General features: G+C 37.2%; 1 pseudogene across 1 annotated transcript in view; it reads right to left on the bottom strand.

Annotated features, from left to right (window-relative positions):
• Window positions 1–9,438: 9,438 nt before the first annotated feature.
• Window positions 9,439–24,979, bottom strand: part of LOC309661682 (peptidyl-prolyl cis-trans isomerase A pseudogene) — a 103,454-nt pseudogene continuing 87,913 nt past the window's right edge. Inside the window, exon 2 of the transcript XR_014268380.1 lies at window positions 9,439–20,313. The product of XR_014268380.1 is annotated as a peptidyl-prolyl cis-trans isomerase A pseudogene (transcript). The remainder of the gene's footprint in view (window positions 20,314–24,979) is intronic.

Here is a 24,979-nt window from a genome sequence, read left to right as displayed (position 1 = left end):
CAGAAATTTAACCTATGTTTTCCTTTCTAAAGGATGGTAATAATTTTTAATTATTGAATTTTTTGGGATGATATTGTTGGTTTACATCATACTAAATCTTCAGACAAGAAAATACTACCCGCTTGATGCTTTTAAGGAATGTGTTGTGGCAAAAAGCAAGGAAGGCTTGTAGTGCAGCATGTTTTCACAAGGATAGCAAAGAGGAAAGAACAGAACGGAACCTGAGGAAATTTCTCATCTCATCTAAGTTTGATTACTGACAGTTAATTCAGAAATTCTGTTCAGAACAAGAGATTGTCCTCTACCTCTTTTGTTCAGAGTATTCTGAAAGTTCTTTTGTTCTTCATTTAAATTAACTGTGTAGAAATAGCCAGTGTTATGGATATATTTTCAAGAGATTAAATATTATTTCTAGGCTCACCATAAATGGACTTAAATACTATTTGATTTTCAACAGTTGTGTAGTTAGACACTTCTCATGTTGTATACTTCTCTTGATTTCTACATTTGGAAACACAGAGGAAGTTATTGTTTACATAGAGATTGACTTGTCTAGTTTTTAAGAATGTCGATTATAAAAGAACCCAGTCATGAGGTAAAGAGCCATCTAAGCTTATGCACTGTTTACTTTCCTTTGAAGTATGGATTATTTTAAGTACTGAACTGTTAAAAATAATACAAAGGCTGTTCTGTTACATTATGCATAAACAAGAGCACAATATTTCAGTGCTGGCAGATACTTTATTTCCTGGACTCATCTTACAAGAGTTTTTATGTGGTATTTTTCTTGTGTAGAATCTAATCGTCATGCTTATGTCTGTTCCACTTCCATTGTCTGTCAGTGTCCAGCATAAAGAAGAGAGGTGACAGGAAGGGCAGTTTATTAATTAAGTTTGATACTTACAAATTAATTAATGTACTCTAGGTAATTTGCTTACTTGCATTAAAAATTTAAGTTCTATGTATATTACAGCATACTTCTAATATCACAAAATGAATTTAAGAAGTTCATCTTTTGAGTTTTGAATCTTAGTATATTTTAAAAGAAAGACAATTTTTTTGGAACATGGTAGTATTGTTTTGCCATGTACACTGAGAAGTACAATTGTGCTCTTATCTAAATTCATAACATTTTAAGGCTATTTTGCTACTATATCTCTAAATGCACTTTAACATATGAAGTACAGTTACCACTTTTGTCTGTCATTTGTGAAGATAACTTTTCCATTTTGTTTAAAGGATAAAGTTAAGCTTATTCCATGTTTAAAGAGAGATCTTTCTAGAAGCTGCTTTTTATTTTTAAATATACTTTTTTCTACCTCATTCTTTGTTTTCTCTGTTCCTGAGTTTTCAAATACACATATGTTAGAACTTTTGATCTGAGGTCCTAAGGCTCTGTTTATTTTTCTTTTCAATAATTTTCTTCTTGTTCTTCAGACCAGATGGTTTCTATTGCTTTATTTTCAAGTTCACCGTTTTATTCCTCATCTCTGTTCTGCTGTTAAACACATCCAACAATTTTTTAAAAATTTCAGGTATTGTATTTTTCATTGTAAAATTTCCATTTTGTTTTATTTTATAGTTTCTGTTTCTCTGCTGAAATCCCCTATCTTTTAATTCATTACAAGAGTGTCTTCCTTTTCCTCATATAGTTATAAAGTCTTTGTGAATTTCAACATCCAGATCATCCTGGAGTTGGTCTCTTCTTTTTTTTTTTCTCTTGATAATAGATCACATCTACCTAGTTACTCATATGTTGAATAATTTTGCATTGTATTCTGGACATTGTGTACATTATGGTGTGGAGACTCTGGATTCTGTTGTGTTCTTCTGAATAGTGTTGATATTTTTGTTTTAGCAGGCAATTAACTTGGTGGAACTCAAACTGAAGAACCTGATTTTTTGGGCACCAGTGCAAATCTCAGTTCATTTCAGTTCAGTTTTCTTAACTGGGTTTTTGCAATATGCCCCATACATGTATAGTTCAGGGGTCAATCAGAGATTTGGGCAGGGTTTACACGGAATTTGGGCCTTGCCCAGAGGCTTTCTCCTATCTGGGATTTCCCTCCCACTTTCTAATGACTGTGGTTGCCCTGACCTCTGTCCTAAGGTTCTTCAATCCAGGAAGACTGTGTGCTCCTATTGGGGCTTTAGCCTCCCTGAATGATGCCTTGACTGACACCTGTCCTTAGGTAATAGGCTAAAAAAATAGAATAAATTAAACTTAAAAAATGGAAAACCCCCTCCATGTCAGTCCATTCTTCAATTTTTTGATCCCTTGTGAAAATCTTACTGTTTTTATTCAGTCCCAAGAGGCTTCAGATTTTTTTTTCCTGTTTTATTCAGAGTTTATAATTGTTACATGAAGGAGGGTATGTTTTTGTGAAAGTGTACTCAGCCGTAACGGAAGCAAAACTCTTGCTTTTTCCTTAAACTCAAATTTCTATCAATTTCAATGAGATTCCAGATGATTAAGACTTAATAGTAAGAGCCCTTTGAACACAGAGCCTGTAGAATTTTACTTTATTTATAATATATTAGATTATTGTTGAATGGGGAAGCTAATGTGTACAGCTACAAATGTTTACTGATTCAGCATTTCATAGATTAATTAATATTATTAGTAATGAAATTTAACAGTTTAAAATTATTTAAGTATGTTTTAGTTTCACTCATGCTCAATAAATAATTTTATGTATTTATAATTCTAGAATCTTAATTGAACAAATGATAATCCTTCATGAAAAAGTAAAAATAGAGATCAACTCCATGGGCAGGACAGGAATAAAGATGTGGACGTAGAGAATGGACTTGGGGACACGGGGAGGGAGAAGGGTAAGCTGGGACGAAGTGAGAGAGTGGCATGGACTTACAAATACTACCAAATGTAAAATAGATAGCTAGTGGGAAGCAGCCACATAGCACAGGGAGATCAGCTCGGTGCTTTGTGACCACCTAGAGGGGTGGGATAGGGAGGGTGGGAGGGAGACGCAGGAGGAAGGAGATATGGGAATATATGTATATGATTCACTTTGTTGTAAAGCAGAAACTAACACACCATTGTAAAGCAATTATACTCATAAAGATGTTTAAAAAAAAAAAAGAGAAAAACAAATGTCTGGTTAAAACCCCAGGAACTTGGATGCCCTGACCCCTGCCATTTCCTGACCTGTCTGAGAGATCCCAGGCATTCCCCATTGCTCTCGGCAGCACTGCCTGAAAACTGTGTTGAATATTTAACAGATATTAGAGATATATGCATAGTTTTTCCTGAATGATCTGGTCAGTTCCACAGCCTTTCATTATAAATAAAAGCAAACAAAAATGTATCATTTATCCAACATGCATCTTCCTTCTGGATAAAACTAAACATGAAAAATGTATATCTATTAAATTCAAGTTTGGGGGAAATGTCAGAAATGAAAAAGTGATAGCTTTTTTTAATTAAAAATACTATAAAAGTAAAAAAAAAAAAAAAAGAAATCAACTTCAAGAATTTGCTGACAATATTTCCCACCATATTTGGGTTTGGCTGAGACATGTAGGAAAAGTAATTCACCGTGACCCATCTGAGGAAAACTAGTCCTTAACAAGCCCTGTCCAAATGTGAGGAACAAGCTAGGATTGTTAAAAATCATTAAGACTGGGCTTCCCTGGTGGCGCAGTGGTTGAGAATCTGCCTGCCAATTCAGGGGACACGGGTTCAAGCCCTGGTCTGGGAAGATCCCACATGCCGCGGAGCAACTAGGCCCGTGAGCCATAACTACTGAGCCTGCGCGTCTGGAGCCTGTGCTCTGCAACAAGAGAGGCCGCGATAGTGAGAGGCTCACGCACCGCGATGAAGAGTGACCTCTGCTTGCCGCAACTAGAGAAAGCCCTTGCACAGAAACGAAGACCCTACACAGCAAAAATAAATAAATAAATAAATAAAAATTTAAAAAAAAATCATTAAGACTGAATTTTAATATACCAAAGAAACTTTTGTCTAAGTAGAAATTAATTTTGCTGAGCCCAAATATCTCACATTTACCTTTTACTAAGTGCATTGTTCTCTGATCACATATCAGATAGAACCTAACATTTCCTTTGATAATTACTTTCTTTCAAAAGCACCTGTAACACAGACTTGATTATATTACTCATGCACTCATTGTAAGGTCAAGTTCAAAGCCCTTGCCTAATCCATTCTGCCCGCCTTTCTATCCTTGTTCCGGGGAACTCTCCCCAACCCCTTCATACTTCACGAAGGATCTTTCTCTCCTCAGGCATTTGCTGTGTGTTAGGGACTGAATGTTTGTGTCCCCAAGATCCATATGTTGAAGTTGGAAGTGGTGGGGCCTTTGGGAGGTCTTGGTTTAGATGAGGTTGTGAGGGTGGGACCCTGCGATGGGATTAGTGTCTTTATAAGAAGAAGAAGAGACCAGAACTTGCTCTCTCCACTGTGTCAGGCCATCTGCATGCCAAGAGGTTTCTCACCAGAACTCGACCATGCTGGCATCCTCATCTTGGACTTACAGCCTCCAGAACTGTGAGGGTAAATTTCTGTTTTTTAAGCCAGCCAGTCTGTGTACGTTATTATGGCAGCCAGAGCTGACTTTGCTAGAAAATCAATGTAGTTATTTTTTTCCTTGAAATGTGCTGTCCGTGTCATCTCTACCATTGGTTCCCCTTCCTCCAGCTTCTCTTACTTGATTTTTAAAAAATATCATGTCCAAGGGCTTCCCTGGTGGCACAGTGGTTGAGAATCTGCTTGCTAATGCAGGGGACACAGGTTCGAGCCCTGATCTGGGAAGATCCCACATGCCGCAGAGCGGCTGGGCCCGTGAGCCACAATTACTGAGCCTGCACGTCTGGAGCCTCTGCTCCACAACAAGAGAGGCCGCGACAGTGAGAGGCCCGCGCACCGCGATGAAGAGTGGCCCCCGCTTGCCACAACTAGAGAAAGCCCTCGCACAGAAACGAAGACCCAACACAGCCATAAATAATAAATAAATAAATAAATAAAAAATATCATGTCCTTAGGGAGACCTCTTTAACCATCTAAGCTTCCCATTTCACCTCTGTTAATCAAGTCCCATCTTATAAACACCCATAGATTGTATGCATTATGCAATAAACCTCTTTTGTAGCATGCCTCACACAGGTAACCTGTGCAGTATCTGCTTCCCTGCTCATTGTAGGTTTGAAAGATGATGGCAGAGGCCTTATCTGTGTTGCTTACTGCTAAGTGCTTACGAAAATGCATTGTACCTAATAAGAGTAGGATTTGTTCAATGATAAGATGGAGTTACCTGCATGGTACTCACTTAAATAAGTGTTGACTCCTTCAGGAATGGGGCATCTCCTACAGCATCCTTACTGCTTTCTGAAAAGCGCTGCGGCCATTGAAACATCTACTAATAAACATTATAATACGGCAAGACAGTTCATATCCTCTTTATGTTGCAATTTAGTGCTAGACAGTTCTCATTTCATGTAAAGAAACATGATCTCTGTCAGTGCCTCTTTTTAGACTCTGTCAGAATATGAAGTTATGAATTTTGCATATTAACAGAGATATTGCTAGAGTCTTTTTAGTTTCTTAAACATCTCAAGTTAATAATCGGCTATTAGTCCTTCAACCTGTCTTTAAAAGGCATGTATAACTCTCATTGTTTTCCAAAGAAATTGGGTAGCCGATTTGAGAATATAACAGTATTTAACTTTTTGGTTTATTCTATCTATTCTCTACCTTGAATAATAATTCAAACAAGACAGTTAAAAACTTAAAAAAGAGAGCAATTTTATTAAGTGCATTTCCTCTTTTTTTGGAGGTGTGCCAGTATTGTAAAGCACTTGTCCAATCTTTAAAGCAGAATATGAGCTGACATTCATAGTTATGTGCTCAGTGGGAGATGGCAAGTAGAAAGAGCACAGGTAGACTTGAATCTGTTTGGCTCTGCATGTTGTAAGCTGTGTTCTTTGAACCTCATTTTATTCATCTAGAAAATGGGGTATGTGCTTTGAAGCATTAGTTTGAGAATCAAAGGTAACATATTTCAAACCCTAGCATGTAGTAAACACTTAAAAAGTCATAACTATTTCTTATAAATGGAGACAGAAATTCAGTCAGACATTTTTCTTAAGACTGGTTCTTACTGAACTGGGTGATATTTCTTCACAGAGCAATGAAGGAAACATTTACCACAAAAAGGGAAATAGAATTCGAGTCCACTGTCAGCAGGATTAATTTTCCTTATTTATATTGATTTTTCTAGGATTTACTGATCTTGTCCTAACAAATAATAAGATTGGGTATGGCCATAAATGATACATCCTAATCCTGAAAAAAATTAATTTAAGATATAGCTGCATAAAATGCAAAAAAAAGTGTGGCTAATTTTCTCTTTTAAGATTTCAGCTTATCAATTATATGAATCTACCCTTAACTTTATATCGCTCTCCAAGGGTTGATTTATAGCTTTGATGATCAGAACTCCACAGTGTCAGACATTGATATATAAGGTCCAGAGCTACTCTGAAATATCAAGACTTCAGTTTAAATTGAAGTTTTTTTCCTTTTTGATTTTGTTGAGTTTGATATGTTAAACTTAGAAGTATATGAGTTTACAGAAAGTATTAAGTACATTCATTCCTTTGATATTTATAAGGAATACAAAAACAGTTTCATTCCTTTGCTGAAAAATAACTAATATGGAAATCATTATAATGTGATAGTGATTTTTAAAAGTATTAGCATATTAATTTTAATATAATTAGAACATCAGAAATAATATAAACTGTAACTTATTACTTTTAACCTCATTGTTCTACTGATTTAGGGAGAGCTGAAAAAATACTATATTAATATGAAAATGAATTCTTTTTTAAACAAATGTATTTAAAATTTTTTTTATTTTTATTTTTAAATTGTTTTGGCCGCACTGCCTGCAGGATCTCAGTTCCCTGATCAGGGATTGAACCTGGGCCATGGCAGTGAAAGCCTGGAATCCTAACCACTAGACCACCAGAGAACTCCCATGAATTCATTTCTTAATGAAAGTTTTTCCTACAGAAGAAAACATGCTCATTATAATAGTTCATAATAAGCATTTGTTGAATACTTACTATATACGGGCACTGTTTTGAGAGATTTGGGTGATTTCACTTGTTTCATTCTCACAACACCTGCATGGAAAGCACTACTATTGTCTCCGTCTTGTGGATGAGACTACTTAGCAGTGGAGAAGCTAAGTATCTCATCCAAAGTTCCCTGGTTAGTGAGTGGAGAGGGGTCCAGCTGCCTGGGAACAGATGCTGAGAGGGAAACTTGAGTGGAGGAAGATTCCTGGGGAGTGCTCTTGGGAAGGGAGTTAGGGAAGCAGGATGAGAAGGTGAATTGTGATGCAGATGCAGCGTTGACCTCAGCCTCCCCTCTGGGGAGCGATGGCCTGGAGGAGCCCTTCACATCTCTCCTGAGTTGAGGCTTGGGGCTGCCTCTGAGGCAGGGTCATGTCCATGGGAGAGGCAGCTCCCTTTGGCTAAGGGCAGTTCCTGGGTAGAGACTCTGCAGTGGTGCTCCCAGCAGCTGGAGGAATGCGTGCATGCCTGTGTGCTCAACAGTTAACACCTGCTTGGTTAAGATCATGGCGGATTGACATGCTGACAACAGTCTCATTTGTCTTTAAGAACGTGACAGAGCTGGTGTCTAGGATGCTTTTATTGGTGTGATTTAGGAAAAAAGTAATTAGTACCAAGATTACTATCATACTATCCTGTGATCAAAAATGTTAGACTTGGAAGGGATCTCAGTACAGAGCGTTACAATCATTGTCAAGGGGATAAAACATAGAAGAGAAAAGGGTCTTTTAAAACTGTGGATTATTTACATGTGTGTGACACTGTTGACAACCGGCCAGAGAGTTGCTTTGTGATTTCATGTCCTGAAGCTTCTCTGTCACGTTAATTAATAACTCTCTGAAGGCCAAACCACCTTCTTTGCCCAAAGCTGTGCTTTAAATAGAAAGTTGTTTTTGCTAGAGACTCACAGGACATGACATACAATGTTTGTCATGGAATCCTTAATGGTATCACTGATAAAATAAGAACATGATTACATTTTTCAGTCTAAAAGCTCCAGCAGTGTTCAAATCACCTATTGAAATGTGCATCACCTTCAAAATCTGGGCTGCGAACATTTCTAGTCTCTGCTTCTGCTTTTTTCCTATACCTTTTGTGAAGATTTGGCATAGATTTACATTAATAAGAATTACTCTTCCAGGGAAACGTTCAATCTCAGACTCTAAAGCATTCTGTAAAGTTTAGAGAATGGAAAAGACACAGCACAAATGCTATGCATGTGACCATAACAAGGCTTCAGTTCTGGTGACGGCAGAGATGTTTGCTCCCTCAGAGAGTCGTCCTCTTAGGATTCTGCAGGTGTTTCTTGAAGGGTCAGTGGATCTTAAATTTGACCCAGGATTTATTAATTGAAAAGTAAATATCTTCCGTGATTGAGGACAGCCAGTAAGGTACTAAGATAAATCATTTCTAATTCAATTAGAAACCTAACTCTTTTTACAGCTGACCTTGAAAATAAAGGAAAGCATAGTCTGATCGAAAGTGGAAGGCTTTCACACCACTTATCCTCATGCTATTATATGAAAAGGGCATTATCAGAAACACATTTTTTAAAATATAATTTATTTCAGATCTGTGCCGGAATAAATAAAACACATGCACCTTAACAGCTTCAAAAAATAGGAAGTAAACTTTGTATGAGTAATTTAACATATTGTATAGATTGTGGAATCATTCTGATACAAAACTGGGCTGTCAGAGACACTGCAGAGTTGAGACATTTTAAATGTGTAACATTAAGTAAGTCAGTGTGTCCTGAAGCCACATGGCAATGGTTATAAAATCCACCCAGCACATATATACACACACACACACACATACATACATACATACATAAATGTTTAATTCTGGGCCAATAAATAGAAACCATTTGTAGGCTTCTTCTCTTCAACCACTGTGAAAGGGCTGGAAGAAAGTAAATTTTTTTCTTTCCAGTTTTATTGAGGTATAATTGACATACACTACTGTATAAGTTGAAAGTGTACAGCATAGTGATTGACTTACATACATCATGAAGTGATTACCACAATAAGTTAAGTGAGCATCCATCATCTCCTATAGATACAAAATTAAAGAAATAGAAAAGATGTTTCACTTATGATGAGAGCTCTTAGGGTTTCCTCTCCTAACACCTTTCATATATAACACACAGCCATGGTAATTAGGTTAATCATGTTGTACATCACACCCCTAGCACTTATTTATCTTGTAACTGAAAGTTTGTACCTTTGGATTCCCTTAATCCAGTTCACTCCTACTACTACCCCCACCTCTGGTAACCACAAATTTGATCTCTTTTTCTATGAATTTGTTTGTTTGTTTATTTTTGAAGTATAATTGACCTACAACACTATGTTAATTTCTGGTACATAATAAGGTAGTGATTTGATGTTTCTGTACATTTCAGAATGATCACCATGATGGTCATGTTATCCCAGAAAGTAAATTTTGATGTTAGATTTCTTCTATTGCACAGCTGCAGAAACCCAATAATCCAGTAGATTCTTTTCCAGGTTACTTCTCTTGATTTCTAAGTGTGGTTGCCCAAATCCAAAGTCTCTATGTAACTCCATGTATACTGGACCGACATTTGGTTAACTTTGCCCAAGTATTGTGGTGAAAAAGTGCAGTGATAAAGTCTCTTTTTAGAATCCTTAGTGATGCTTTGTTATATTTTTTTGGGGGGGGGGAGGAGAATACTTTGAAAAACATAAATTTTAATTTATATTTAAATATATATAATTTATAACTTATAAATCTAACCTAAATCCATGTGATAGTGAAACTTTTAGAACTTTTCTAATATGAGTTTTCTTGAGATAAATAGTGAATAAGATGAGTGACTACATATAGAGTGGCATCAAAACTTTGGGCCTTAACTAACATTGGTTGAAAATTGTGTATAAGCCATTGGTGTCTAAAAATCTTATCTGAGGTAAAATCAGAGTTAGCTGACAGATCTTACTTGATATTAGCCAAGGAAGTTTAGCTATTGTTGTATATTAAGAAATGCCTTCCTTTCTCTCTCTTCTTCCAACCTGCCTTCCCTCTGTTCTCCCTTTTTGTCCTTCTTTTACTCTTTCTCAGTCACTCATTCATTTTCATTCACTCATTCATTAGCCACCCACTGTGTTCCAAGCCCTGTTCTAGGCACCGAAGATACCAGATACAGTAGTGAACAATTTCAGGAGTTGGTTTCTTGTGGCAGAAGACAGAAGACGAAAATAATTTTAAAAAATAGCAGTGATGTATATACTGAGTGATGTAAAGAATATAAAGCATAATGATGGGCTCTAGAGTGGCTGAAGGCAACATGGTGCTCCTTCAGTGAGAGTAGAAAGGGAAGGCTCCTAGGGAGATGAGACCTGAGTGATGAGAAGGAGGCAGCTGTGCTACTGCTACCCAGGGGAACAGCACTGAAGGCAGAAAGGAGCAGTAGATACAAAGGCTCTGAGCAGGTAGGAGCTTATTACAGTCAGGGGACAGAAGGAAGACCAGTGTGGTTGAAGCTCCATGATCAAGGGAAAGAGTGGGAGGAGAGATAGGCAGGGGTCAGGTCACATGGGGTGTTGCAGACCATGGTAAGGAGTTTAGATTTATTTTGATTAAATGGAAGGGTATTGGAGAGTTTTAAGCAGGGGCATGATGTGAAGTCTCCTGAGTATATCTTTAAAAGATGTTGGTGAGATTGTCATTCTCTAGATCACAGAATGTCCCGTTATTGAGTATACAGTAAAGAAACTCCTTTCAGGTCTCACTATTGGCTAAACAGTTAAGAAACTCCTTTCAGGTCTCACTATTGGCTAAACAGTTAAAAACGTTTTTAACCTTATCTCTGATTCATGTACCAGTACAATGTCTCCATTCGATTTAACTTGTAGGAAGTCCAGAGCTAATTTGCAGCTTTCTTCTAGAAATCATACAATATTGTATAGTATACATTTTTTCTTTTTTAAAATTTTATTTAAATAATATATTGATAATGTCCAGAAGTAAAAACAATAAAGAAATTTATATATTGAAAAGGTTTTCTCCCATTTCTGCATCTGCCCAATTCACCATTCATCTTCGACCCCTGTAGACGACCTCCTGTGTTAGCTTCTTGTGAGCCTTTCTAGTGTTTCTTTATGCAGATACAAGCAAATTTAAATATATATTCTTACTTCCCTTCCCCTCTCCCTTCACCAAGGGCCGTGTGTGTGTGTGTGTGTGTGTGTGTGTGTGTGTGTGTGTGTGTGTATTCTTCTACATAGTGCTTTCTTTTCCTAAAGTTGAATCTGGAGATTTTTCCAGTTCAGCACACAGAGAGCTTTCCCAATCCATTTTAGAGTGGGCAGGCTTTTGTCTGACTAGCAGTGCTGTACACCATTTAACCAGTCTTCGTTGATGGACTCTTGGGTTCTTATCTTTTGGTATTACAAACAGTGCTGCAGTGAATAAACTTTTTCATATATCACACTATATTTGTGAGATATAACTCTAAGATAAATTCTCCCAAGTGGGAAGCCTGTATCTAAGTGTACTTTTCATAATATATAATTTTGGTAGGTATTTGTATTTTGCTAGTATTGGCAAATTTTCCTCTGTAGAAGTTGTGCCTTTTTGCAACTCCACTAATAGTGTATGGTAAGTTATGGTACTTTTCATGGTTGGCTTTACTGTTTCCTTATCATTTACCTACATTTTTTCTTAGTCTCAGCTCCCTAATTTATATATTTTGATCCCTCTATGTTGTATATATTTTTGTAGGCCACTTGTAGGTAGCTTTCAATTATTGGTTGAAGGAGGCATTGAATAAACAGGTAAATTTTACACACTTTAATTATTGCTTCTAACACTGGTGTTATGATTATTCTTTTATATTTCTACCCACTCACCCACTAGACTGAATGGCTTCACAATACCATGGTCCATATTTTATTAGTCTTAGGAGAGCAATGGCTGACAGATAATAGGCAATAGGTATTTGCTATCTTAATGAATAAAGTATAGTAGTATTATTTCTAAGCCTAGTAAAGTAATACCTGGTATGCAGAGAAGGAATCAGTGAATAATGTAATGAAAGAGTTAATGACTATAGGATTTTTCTTTTTAAGAGAATCCATTGTATCAATGGCAATAAAGCAATATTATTATGGAATGGACTAATCTTATTTTTTTCAACTCAATGCTATTATAAGGTAAATTAAAGTGATATTCCATCAGTACATGACCTTAGAGCAAATGAAATCCAATACTATATGGCAGATGAGAATTTTTTTCTTTTTAATTTTACACTTTATTTATTTATTTATTTATTTTTGGCTGTGTTGGGTCTTCGTTTCTGTGCTTGGACTTTCTCTAGTTGCGGCGAGTGGGGGCCACTCTTCATCGCGGTGCGCGGGCCTCTCACTGTCGCGGCCTCTCTTGTTGCGGAGCACAGGCTCCAGACGCGCAGGCTCAGTACTTGTGGCTCACGGGCCTAGTTGCTCCGTGGCATGTGGGATCTTCCCAGACCAGGGCACGAACCCGTGTCCCCTGAATTGGCAGGCAGATTCTCAACCACTGCGCCACCAGGGAAGCCCGGCAGATGAGAATTTTAATGAAAACTTTCATAAGGAAATTGTCTAGCGAATAAATTGGAAGGTTAATATAGAGAGTTGGGCTGGCAAAAGAATGATTCTGAGAGAGAATATTCTGCATTAGGGAGCTTTAGATGACATCAATGGTCTAAGAAAATTCTGGAAGACTTTTAAAATAAAATGCTTAAACTTTTGTATGTGTAACAATATATGATTATACTTTATGCATCCAATAATCTTGCTAGACATTCTGGTCTTGATTGTTTTATGATTTGTATCTAAATGAGCTGAAGAAACATGCTAAAACATTTAAAATGTGGTATTACTGTTCATGAAACATGAATGTGCAATAAAAATCTCTTCTCATTGGGTAAGAATGTCAGGCTGGAGTACTGCTCACAGTTACTAATCCTTGTATATGAAACAAGTAATCAGAGAAGACTGTGGACACCAAATAGGAGAGCAGGTAGATGAGGTTTTGCTCTCAGAGTAATGATGATCAGGCATTAAAACACACTTTACCTAGTCAGACTAATTTAAATGTGTACCTGCCAGATATTACAAATCACAGTGACAAAATGTGCATGTATCTTTAAAATTTTTTCATGCTTATTCAATAATCTTGGCATGAACATATGACAGAATGATTTCATCAGACCTCGGGGATTATGATATTGAATATCACTCTGTAAGCATTCATAAGGCATATAAAGATATACCTTATTTTAAACAAGTCTAATTTATGAAAATCCATTTATTTTACAAAAAGATTGTTTGCTTTATAAATGATTTCTTCAAAATTACCTTTAAGTATCATTTTGAGCATGTATTTGAATTATAATTCCACCTATAAATATCTATTTTCTTTAAACACTTTTTCAGAAACATGTAAGTATTCTAAGTACTATTCTTGGAAATAATTACAAGAACAGTAAATAATAATCTTCTGACTTTTTTTTGTTTTTTGAGATTTTTTTTTGATGTGGACCATTTTTAAAGTCTTTATTGAATTTTTACAATATTGCTTCTGTTTTATGTTTTGTTTTTTTGCCGTGAGGCATGTGGGATCTTAGCTCCCCGATCAGGGATCAAAACCACACCCCCTGCACTGGAAGGTGAAGTCTTAACCACTGGACCACCGGGGAAGATCTTTTGACATTTCTGAAAACTCCTTAAAAGTGTTTGAAAAGTTGGCTGATACTTCTCTTGAATATTTTCATTATTTTAGCAATTTTAAGAGACAAGCTGCCATGTTCAAATGATTACAATGGCTACAGAATATATATACATATTTTTAGAATTAAAATAATTTGAAATGTAGTTTTAATAAAAGTCAAATGCTGAGGCGTGCCTTATAGGAGCTATCACACAGTGTCATCTCATGCCTGGCTCAAGTTAAGTATATGAGTTTATAGCATAAACTCCACCCACAGTATCAGGCAGCTCAGCAACTAGCACACATATGGCACATGAAACCCATGTTGCTTTTTATTCTTTACCGATATACTCCATAAGCATATGAATAGATTTGACATTTATGAACAAGTTTCAGTCTTCTCTTCTTAAGAAACAGACACAGTACTACATTAGTTAGAATGATTTCTGGATATAACTGGAACTTCCTTTGGCTGTGGATTTTCTTCAAATTTTGTTAAACCAGCAATCTCATGTAATCTTCATAGATGTTACACTGAACACTTAGAAAACTTTTCTTTCTGTATCAGACACTGACAGGGTTTTTGTGTACAATGTTTAACACCTGTGAATATGGCAAAGAGAGATGATAGTTAAGTTCTCAGCAAAGTCAAGAGCCTTGTTGGCAAAGTATTAATTATATGCCAGTAAAGGAAGTTGTAGTAAAAAAGGAATTACAGTGAAATCTAGTTGCATTTTAAATTGCCTTTTGTATAAAAGTATAAATACACTACCTATATTCTTTGAGCTAAAAAAGTAAAATCTTGGATCAATATCTTAAACTCTAGCTCTGGCATTAATTCACTTGTTTGATTAATAAACCTTTTGAGTATAAACAGTCTGGTTTCTTAAGTTGGCAAAGAATAGTTCAGTTTTTAGAACTATGACACTGACCTAAGTAACATGCTTCACTTTGACGAAATGCACTTAGCTTTAGACTAGTTCAGTCTTCCCATAGGTCCTGCTGGGTGTGCCACGAATGCAAGGTGCTGACTGATCTTTACCTGGATTATTTCTCAAGCTTGTGTTTGCAGCAAGCGACTTTGTGGCATGAGGTAGTGTCTCCATTCAGGACAAACTGCTGGCCCTAAAATGATGGGTTCTTCAAACTCAGGGCTCCTCTCCTGAAAAGCCACCTACTGCCTGTGTAGGCATCATCCGGCCCTCTGCCTCACCATTAGTGATTGGGTTTGAGAAGCTGTCTGAATGTGCTGACATTAGGACTATCGCTTTTTCTCTTAAGCCTTTCACCTCTGGTTCTGGAGCCCTGTGTCTTGTTTCTTCTATTGTTTCTTCTTGGAGCCTCTAGGCTGAGTGATTGTAACAATCACCTTGTTGTTTCTCTCAACTTAAGGGTCAGTTTTGCCCTGAAAGAGTTGTTTCCTATGTTTTGTCCAGTTTTCCAGTTGTTTATGACAAAATGTTAAGTCCACACCTAGTTACACCATCATGCCTGGAAGTTGAAATCTAGGACTTAATTTTTTTGGTTTAGATTTATCTGTTTAAATCCATCATCTTTTCTTTTTGTTCTCCATGAACAAAACAAATATATAACTTTTATTCATAACAGCACTATTCACAATAAGCAAGACATGGAAACAACCTAAATGTCCATCGACAGATGAATGGATAAAGATGTGGTAGGTGGGGCTAATGGCAGACTCCGGGAGGGCTCATGCCAAGGAGTACTTCGCAGAACTTCTGTTGCCAGTGTCCTTGTCCCCGTGGTGAGGAATGACCGCACCCCACATTTGCAGGAGACCCTTCAACACTAGCAGCCATGTGGCTGACAGGGTCTTGGTGCTCTGGCTGGGTGTCAGGCCTGTGCCTCTGAGGTGGGAGAGCCGAGTTCAGGACATTGGTCCACAAGAGACCTCTCGGCCCCATGTCATATCAAATGGTGAAAGATCTCCCAGAGATCTCCATCTCAACGTTAAGACCCAGCTCCACTCAACGTCCAGCAAGCTACAGTGCTGGACACCTTATGCCAAATGACTAGCAAGACAGGAACACAACCCCACCCATTGACAGAGAGACTGCCTAAAATCATACTAAGGTCACAGACACCCCAAAACACACCACTGGATGCGGTCATGCCCACGAGAAAGACAAGATCCAGCCTCATCCATCAGAACACAAGCACTAGTTCCCTCCACCAGGAAGCCTACACAACTCACTGAACCAACCTTTCCCACTGGGGGCAGACACCAGAAACAACGGGACTATGAACCTGCAGCCTGCAAAAAGGAGACCTCAAACACAGCAAGTTAAGCAAAATGAGAAGACAGAGAAACACACAGCAGATGAAGGAGCAAGGTAAAAACCCACCAGACCAAACAAATGAAGAGGAAATATGCAGTCTACCTGAAAAAGAATTCAGAAGAATGATAGTAAAGATGATCCAAAATCTTGGAAATAGAATGGAGAAAATACAAGAAACGTTTAACCAGGACCTAGAAGAACTAAATAGCAAATAAACAATGATGAACAACACAATAAATGAAATTAAAAATTCTCTAGAAGTAAGCAAGAGCAGAATAACTGAGGCAGAAGAATGGATAAGTGACCTGGAAGATAAAATAATAGAAATAACTACTGCAGAGCAGAATAAAGAAAAAAGAATGAAAAAAATGGAGGACAGTCTTAGACACCTCTGGGGCAACATTAAAAACACCAACATTCGAATTATAGGGGTTCCAGAAGAAGAAGAGAAAAAGAAAGGGACTGAGAAAATATGTGAAGAGATTTTAGTTGAAAGCTTCCCTAACATGGGAAAGGAAGTAGTCAATCAAGTCCAGGAAGCGCAGAGAGTCCCATACAGGATAAATCCAAGGAGAAACATGCCAAGACACATATTAATCAAACTATCAAAAATTAAATACAAAGAAAAACTATTAAAAGTAGCAAGGGAAAAACAACAAATAACATACAAGGGAATCCCCATAAAGTTAACAGCTGATCTTTCAGCAGAAACTCTGCAAGCCAGAAAGGCGTGGCAGGATATATTTAAAGTGATGAAAGGGAAAAACCTACAACCAAGATTACTCTACCCAGCAAGGATTTCATTCAGATTTGATGGAGAAATTAAAACCTTTACAGACAAGCAAAAGCTAAGAGAAATGAGCATCACCAAACCAGCTTTGCAAGAAATGCTAAAGGAACTTCCCTAGGCAGGAAACACAAGAGAAGGAAAAGACCTACAATAACAAACCCAAAACAATTAAGAAAATGGTAATAGGAACATACATATCGATAATTACCTTAAATGTAAATGGATTAAATACTCTAACCAAAAGACATAGACTGGCCGAATGCATACAAAAAGAAGACCCGTGTATATGCTGTCTACAAGAGACCCACTTCAGACCTAGGGACACATACAGACTGAAAGTGAGGGGATGGAAAAAGATATTCCATGCAAATGGAAATCAAAAGAAAGCTGGAGTAGCAGTTCTCATATCAGACAAAATAGACTTTAAAGACTATTGCAAGAGACAAAGAAGAACACTACATAATGATCAAGGGATCAATCCAGGAAGAAGATATAACAATTGTAAATATTTATGCACCCAACATAGGAGCACCTCAATACATAAGGCAAATGCTAACAGCCATAAAAGGGGAAATCAACACAATCATAGTACGGGACTTTAACACCCCACTTCACCAATGGACAGATCATCCAAAATGAATATAAATAAGGAAACACAAGCTTTAAATGATATATTAAACAAGATGGACTTAATTGATATTTATAGGACATTCTATCCAAACACAACAGAATACACTTTCTTCTCAAGTGCTCATGGAACATTCTCCAGGATAGATCACATCTTTGGTCACAAATCAAGCCTTGGTAAATTTAAGAAAATTGAAATCATATCAAGTAACTTTTCCAGCCACAACACTATGAGACTAGATATCAATTACAGGAAGAAATCTGTAAAAAATACAAACACATAGAGGATAAACAATACACTACTTAATAACCAAGAGATCACTGAAGAAGTCAAAGAAGAAATCAAAAAATACCTAGAAACAAATGACAATGAAAACACAATGACTCAAAACCTAAGGGATGCACAAAAGCAGTTCTAAGAGGGAAGTTTATAGCAATACAATCCTACCTCAGGAAAAAAGAAATATCTCAAATAAACAATCTAACCTTACACCTAAAGCAATTAGAGAAAGAAGAACAGAAAGACCCCAAAGTTAGCAGAAGGAAAGAAATCATAAAGATCAGATCAGAAATAAATGAAGAAAAAATGAAGGAAATAATAGCAAAGATCAACAAAACTAAAAGCTGGTTCCTTGAGAAGATAAACAAAATTTATAAACCATTAGCCAGACTCATCAAGAGAAAAAGAGAGAAGACTCAAATCAATATAATTTGTAATGAAAAAGCAGAACTAACGACTGACACTGCAGAAATACAAAGGATCACGAGAGGTTTACAAGCAACTCTATGCCAATAAAATGGACAACCTGGAAGAAATGGACAAATTCTTAGAAATGCACAACCTTCCAAGACTGAACCAGGAAGAAATAGAAAATATGAACAGACCAATCACAAACACTGGAATTGAAACTGTGATTAAAATCTTCCAACAAACAAAAACCCAGGGCCAGATGGCTTCACAGGTGAATTCTATCAAACATTTAGAGAAGAGCTAAAACCTATCCTTCTCAAACTCTTCCAAAATATAGCAGAGGGAGGAACACTCCCAAACTCATTCTATGGGGCCACCATCACCCTGATACCAAAACCAGACAAAGATGTCACAAAGAAAGAAAAGTACAGGGCAATATCACTGACGAACATAGATGCAGAAATCCTCAACAAAATACTAGCAAACAGAATCCAACAGCACATTAAAAGAATCATACATCATGATCAAGTGGGATTTATCCCAGGAATGCAAGGATTCTTCAATATACACAAATCAATTAACGTGATACATCATATTAACAAATTGAAGGATAAAAAACATATGATCATCTCAATAGATGCACAAAAAGCTTTGGACAAAATTCAACACCGATGTATGATAAAAACCCTCCTGAAAGTAGGGATAGAGGGAACTTACCTCAACATAATAAAGGCCATATATGACAAACTCAAAGCCAACATCGTTCTCAATGGTGTAAAACTGAAACCATTTCCACTAAGATCAGGGACAAGACAAGGTTTTCCACTCTCACCACTATTATTCAACATAGTTTTGGAAGTTTTAACCACAGCAATCAGAGAAGAAAAAGAAATAAAAAGAATCCAAATCAGAAAAGAAGAAGTAATGCTGTCACTGTTTGCAGATGACATGATACTATACATAGAGAATCCTAAAGACTCTACCAGAAAACTATTAGAGCTAATCAATGAATTTGGTAAAGTAGCAGAGTACAAAATTAATGCACAGAAATCTCTTGCATTCCTACACACTAATGATGAAAAATCTGAAAGAGAAATTAAGGAAGCACTCCCATTTACCATTGCAACAAAAAGAATAAAATAACTAGGAATAGGGGGCTTCCCTGGTGGCACAGTGGTTGAGAATCTGCCTGCTAATGTAGGGGACACAGGTTCGAGCCCTGGTCTGGGAAGATCCCACATGCAGCGGAGCAACTAGGCCCGTGAGCCACAACTACTGAGCCTGTGCATCTGGAACCTGTGCTCCGCAACAAGAGAGGCCACGATAGTGAGAGGCCCGCGCAGCATGATGAAGAGTGACCCCTGCTTGCCACAACTAGAGAAAGCTCTCACAGAAATGAAAACTCAACGCAGCCAAAAATAAGTAAATAAAAAAAAACCCCAAAAAACCTAGGAATAAACCTACGTAAGGAAACCAAAGACCTGTATGTAGAAAAGTATAAGACACTGATAAAAAAAATTAAAGATGATACAAACAGATGTAGCGATATACCATGTTCTTGGATTGGAAGAATCAACATTGTGAAAATGACTATACTACCCAAAGCAATCTACAGATTCAGTGCAATCCCTATCAAACTACCACTGCCGTTTTTCACAGAACTAGAACAAGAAATTTCACAATTTGTATGGAAACACAAAAGACCCCGAATAGCCAAAGCAATCTTGAGAAAGAAAAATGGAGCTGGAGGAATCAGGCTCCTGCACTTCAGACTATACTACAAAGCTACAGTAATCAAGGCATTATGGTACTGGCACAAAAACAGAAATATAGATCAATGGAATAGGATAGAAAGCCCAGAGATAAACCGACGCACATATGGTCACCTTATTTTTGATAAAGGAGGCAAGAATATACAATGGAGGAAAAACAGCCTCTTCATTAAGTGGTGCTGGGAGAACTGGACAGCTACATGTAAAAGAATGAAATTAGAACACTCCCTAACACCATACAAAAAAATAAAATCAAAATGGATTAAAGACCTAAATGTAAGGCCGGACAGTATAAAACTCTTGGAGGAAAACATAGGCAGACATAAATCACAGCAAGATCCTTTTTGACCCACCTCCTGAAGAAATGGAAACAAAATCAAAAATAAACAAATGATACCTAATGAAACTTCAAAGTTTTTGCACAGCAAAGGAAACCGTAAGCAAGATGAAAAGACAACCCTCAGAATGGGAGAAAATATTTGCAAACTAAGCAACTGACAAAGGAGTAATCTCCAAAATTTACAAGCAGCTCATTCAGCTCAATATCAAGAAAACAAACAACCCAATCCAAAAATGGGCAGAATGCCTAAATAGACATTTCTCCAAAGAAGATATACAGGTTGCCAAGAAACACATGAAATAATGCTCCACATCACTAATCATTAGAGAACTGCAAATCAACACTACAATGAGGTATCACCTCATACCAGTCAGAATGGCCATCATCAAAAAAATCTACAGACAAAAAATGTTGGATAGGGTATGGAGAAAAGGGAACCCTCCTGCACTGTTGGTGGGAATGTAAATTGATACAGCCACTATGGAGAACAGTATGGAGGTTCCTTAGAAAACTAAAAATAGAAATACCACATGACCCAGCAATCCCACTACTGGGCATATACCCTGAGAAAATCATAATTCAAAAGAGTCATGTACCACAATGTTCATTTCAACTGTATTTACAATAGCCAAGATGTGGAAGCAACCTAAGTGTCCCTCGACAGATGAAGGGATAAGGAAGATATGGCACATATATACAATGGAATATTAGCCATAAAAAGAAACGAAATTGAGTTATTGGTAGTGAGGTGGATGGACCTAGAGTTTGTTATACAGAGTGAAGTGAGTGAGAAACAGAAAAACAAATACTGTGTGCTAACACATATATATGTAATCCAAAAGAAAAAAAAAATGTTTCTGAAGAAACTAGGGGCAGGACAGGAATAAAGACACAGATGTAGAGAATGGACTTGAGGACACGGGGAGGGGGAAGGGGAAGCTGGGACAAAGTGAGAGAGTATCACTGACATATATACACTACCAAATGTAAAATAGATAGCTAGTGGGAAGCAGCTGCATAGCACAGGGAGATCAGCTTGGTGCTTTGTGACCACCTAGAGGGGTTGGATAAGGAGGGTGGGAGGGTTACGCAAGAGGTAGGGCATATGGGGACACATGTATACATATAGTTGATTCACTTTGTTATACAGCAGAAACTAACATAGCATTGTAAAGCAATTATACTCCAGTAAAGATGTCTAAAAAAAAAAAAAAGATGTGGTATATGTGCACAATGGAATATTACTCAGCCATAAAAAAGAATGAAATAATGCTATTTGCAGCAACATGGATGCAACTAGAGATTATCATACTAAGTGAAGTAAGTCAGAAAGAGAGTGACAAATACCATATGATACCACTTATATATGTAATCTAAAATAATACACAAATGAACGTATCTATGAAACAGAGACAATCATGGACATAGAGAACAGACTGCTGGTTGCCAAGGGGGAGGGGGTTGGGGGAGGGATGGAGTGGGAGGTTGGGGTTAGCAGATGTAAGCTTTTATATATAGAATGGATAAACAGCAAGGTCCTACTGTATGGCAGAGAGAACTATACTCAATATCCTATAATAAACCATAATGGAAAAGAACATAAAAAAATGAATGTGTATATATATATATACATATCTATCTATATATATATGTAACTGAATCACTTTGCTACACAGCAGAAATTAACACAACATTGTAAATCAACTATACTTCAATAAAATAAGGATGAAAAAGAACAAAAACAAACAAATATACAACTTTAAAGACTCTGTCTGACAACTGATCTCCAGTATCTGAAGCTTTGTAGTTCTATTGTATTTTTGTCTTATCTCTGGTTACCTTTGATTATATGTGGATATTGTATTTGTAGAACTGTGTGTAAAAATAATTTGAGACTAGGGTGAGGAGACAGCCAGGCCCTAAGATGGTCTCCAGTGACCCCATCCTTGCATAATCTTCTTTGTTGAGTGTGGGTTGTACTTAATAACTCCACTCTTACTAATAGAAAATGGCAGAAGTAATGGTATGTCACTTTCCAGATTAGGTTACAAGAGCCTGTGGCTTCCATGTTGGTCTCCCTCTCTTGCTGTTGGCTCCTGGATCTGGGAGAAGCCACCCTGTGGGCATCCCTGTAAAGAGGCCCATAAGGTGACAAGCTGAAACCTCCTGCAAACAGCCACATGACTGAACTTGGAAGTGGTCCCTCCAGACCCAGTCAAAGCTTGGGTGACCGCAGCACCATCCGACCCTGTGAACGAAGCTTGTTGGAATCCTGAGCTAGCACCACTGAGCTAAGCTGCTCCTGGATTCCTGACCCACAGAAACTGTCAGATGAGAAATATTTATTGTTTTAAGCCACTAAGTTTGGAATAATTTTTTATGCAGTAATCGATAACTAGTAAAGATGATGATCTCTTTTAATAATGAGGATTTCTATTTGCTTCTGCCAGTTGCCTGGGGGTGCTAGCCCCCTAGGATACCTGCAGAGACTAGTAGCCCAGAATCACCTGTTTCCAGTCTCAGGCACTGAGATGATTCAAAGCTGAGTTGCAGCCCCTTGGAAGGCCTACCTGTGGTTCACCCCAGGTGACAGGGTGTTCTTCTCTAAGGGACAGCCCAAAGTTGGGGATTTAGGAGGGCTCTCCCAGCTCTGTATAGGCCTGGATCCCAGTGTCTGTGACCCAAGCACTAGGAAGCTTGCAGGTCCCGCTCAGCCACCAGCCTCCCAGCTCTCCCCTCTGGAATTGGTATAGTTCCCTGGGAAGAAGTTTCTCTAAACTTGGGGTGTATTAACCTGGACTTCCTTCCCTGCCATCCTCTCAGTAAATCTTGACTATATCGTGAGTTCTTTGATGCCTTGAATTGGTTATTTCTTTAAATATTTTGTTCCATTTTCTAGTCGTCCTATGAGGGGACTGGACTGAATTACTGAGTCTACGTTATTGGAAGTAGAAGTCAAACTTCATTTCTCTATCTGAGAAATTAAAAAGCAAGGAAGTTTCTTGTTGCACATACATCTTAAGTCACCAAGCATATTCAGCTGTAGGTTTCAATATGATAGTTTACTGAATTCTCTAAGAATTTTGTGCTGTACTTTCCATCTAATACTCTGGAGGGTACTTTTCTGGTGGCCAACCTGATTTAGCCTGCTTGCCAATTTTACATGGCGACCTTGCTGTTTTCCAGTCCACATGGATGGGCGGTAAGGGTTAACTCTGACATTAATTCATTTTACTCTCGCAAGCAAGGGCTGTATTTTGATGTCACTTGGGTAATAGGGAGTGAAACAGCATATTTTCTACTATGATATTCCATCTGTTTGAATATTTGTTATTCTCTGCAAAGTTAATCTTGATGGTTTTTATTTTTACATATACTTTCTAGTAAAGAAGTAAATAACCTTGTGTGAGTTAAGTACCAACTCCAAATCACATGGAGTACATATGTCTCTGAAAAATGTTGTGATAGGGGAATTAATAGTTGGGAATCTTTAGCTTTTATTTTGGGGGAAAAGCCTATGTAATTTTTAAAAGTAGATCTATATATGCTGATTTGGAAAAAAAGCCAAGATGCATTTTTACTGAAAAAAAATAGCTGTATACCCCAGGCTCCTGTGTGTGTGTGTGTGTGTGTGTACATGTAAATGTATACAAAATGTTTAAAAGGATACAGAAGAAATGAAGAAGAAGATTGAATATTTGGTATGGGAGGAACTCTTACTTTTTCCTTGTACATCTTTGAATTGTTTGACTTTTTTCTCATTTCACATGTCATTTTCCCAATTAAGTAATTAGTTAATTTAAACCCTGAGTGGACACATATTAGTAGAACAATCTCATGTTAGTTGTAAAGAATGGTATACAATGATTTCCTTTTATCATCCTGTTTTATTATTTCTCTTTCCCATGATCTCTACTAGATATTCAGTTTACACATTTAATTGTTTTAAGTTATGAATAGTATGCATACTAAGTCTCATATTTTTTCCTTCATCCAAATGTATAATGCTTTTTGGTTATATATATATTAGAGTTGTTAAATCTCCCTAAGTCACACTTCAGACTTGAACAGTTGTCAATTAGTATATACAAAATCCAGAATCAGAAATTTTAGAAGGAATCTAAATTCTACCACTTAATAGTTGTTAAAACCTTGTACAAGAAATTTAACCAACATTCCCTCTTATCTTTCCCTCCACCCACCCATGCTCACAGAGTCAGCATTAACAACTGTTTTCCAGACAGTCTTCTGTCTGAGAACGTGAATAACGATAACATCTTTCTCACTTACCTTGCAGGTTTGTGATGAGGAACAAAAGATAATATGCACGAGAGCTTTTGTAAGCTGTACAACAATATGCAAATGTAAGGTTGATTATTTGTAATCCTTTGCTCCATTGTAAAGTGTCAAGGATAGACCACTGTATTAGATGTCCAATTTTCCATATTTTGAAAAAGGAAAAGATGTTGAAGGAATCAGATAGTATCTGTGAAGCCAAAAATCTGAAGAAAACAGTTAAGTATATCATTTGTAACTCAAGAAAAAGAGCAGCAGAAAATATTTTATGTTAAGGGGATAAACCTTCTGGATAATAAAGTATGTTGGTTGTGCTTAAGGGAAGGG

Source organism: Balaenoptera physalus, assembly GCF_965194825.1.
Source record: "Balaenoptera physalus genome assembly, chromosome: 5".
Lineage (NCBI taxonomy): Eukaryota > Metazoa > Chordata > Mammalia > Artiodactyla > Balaenopteridae > Balaenoptera > Balaenoptera physalus.
This window is presented reverse-complemented; position numbering and strand designations above follow the sequence as displayed.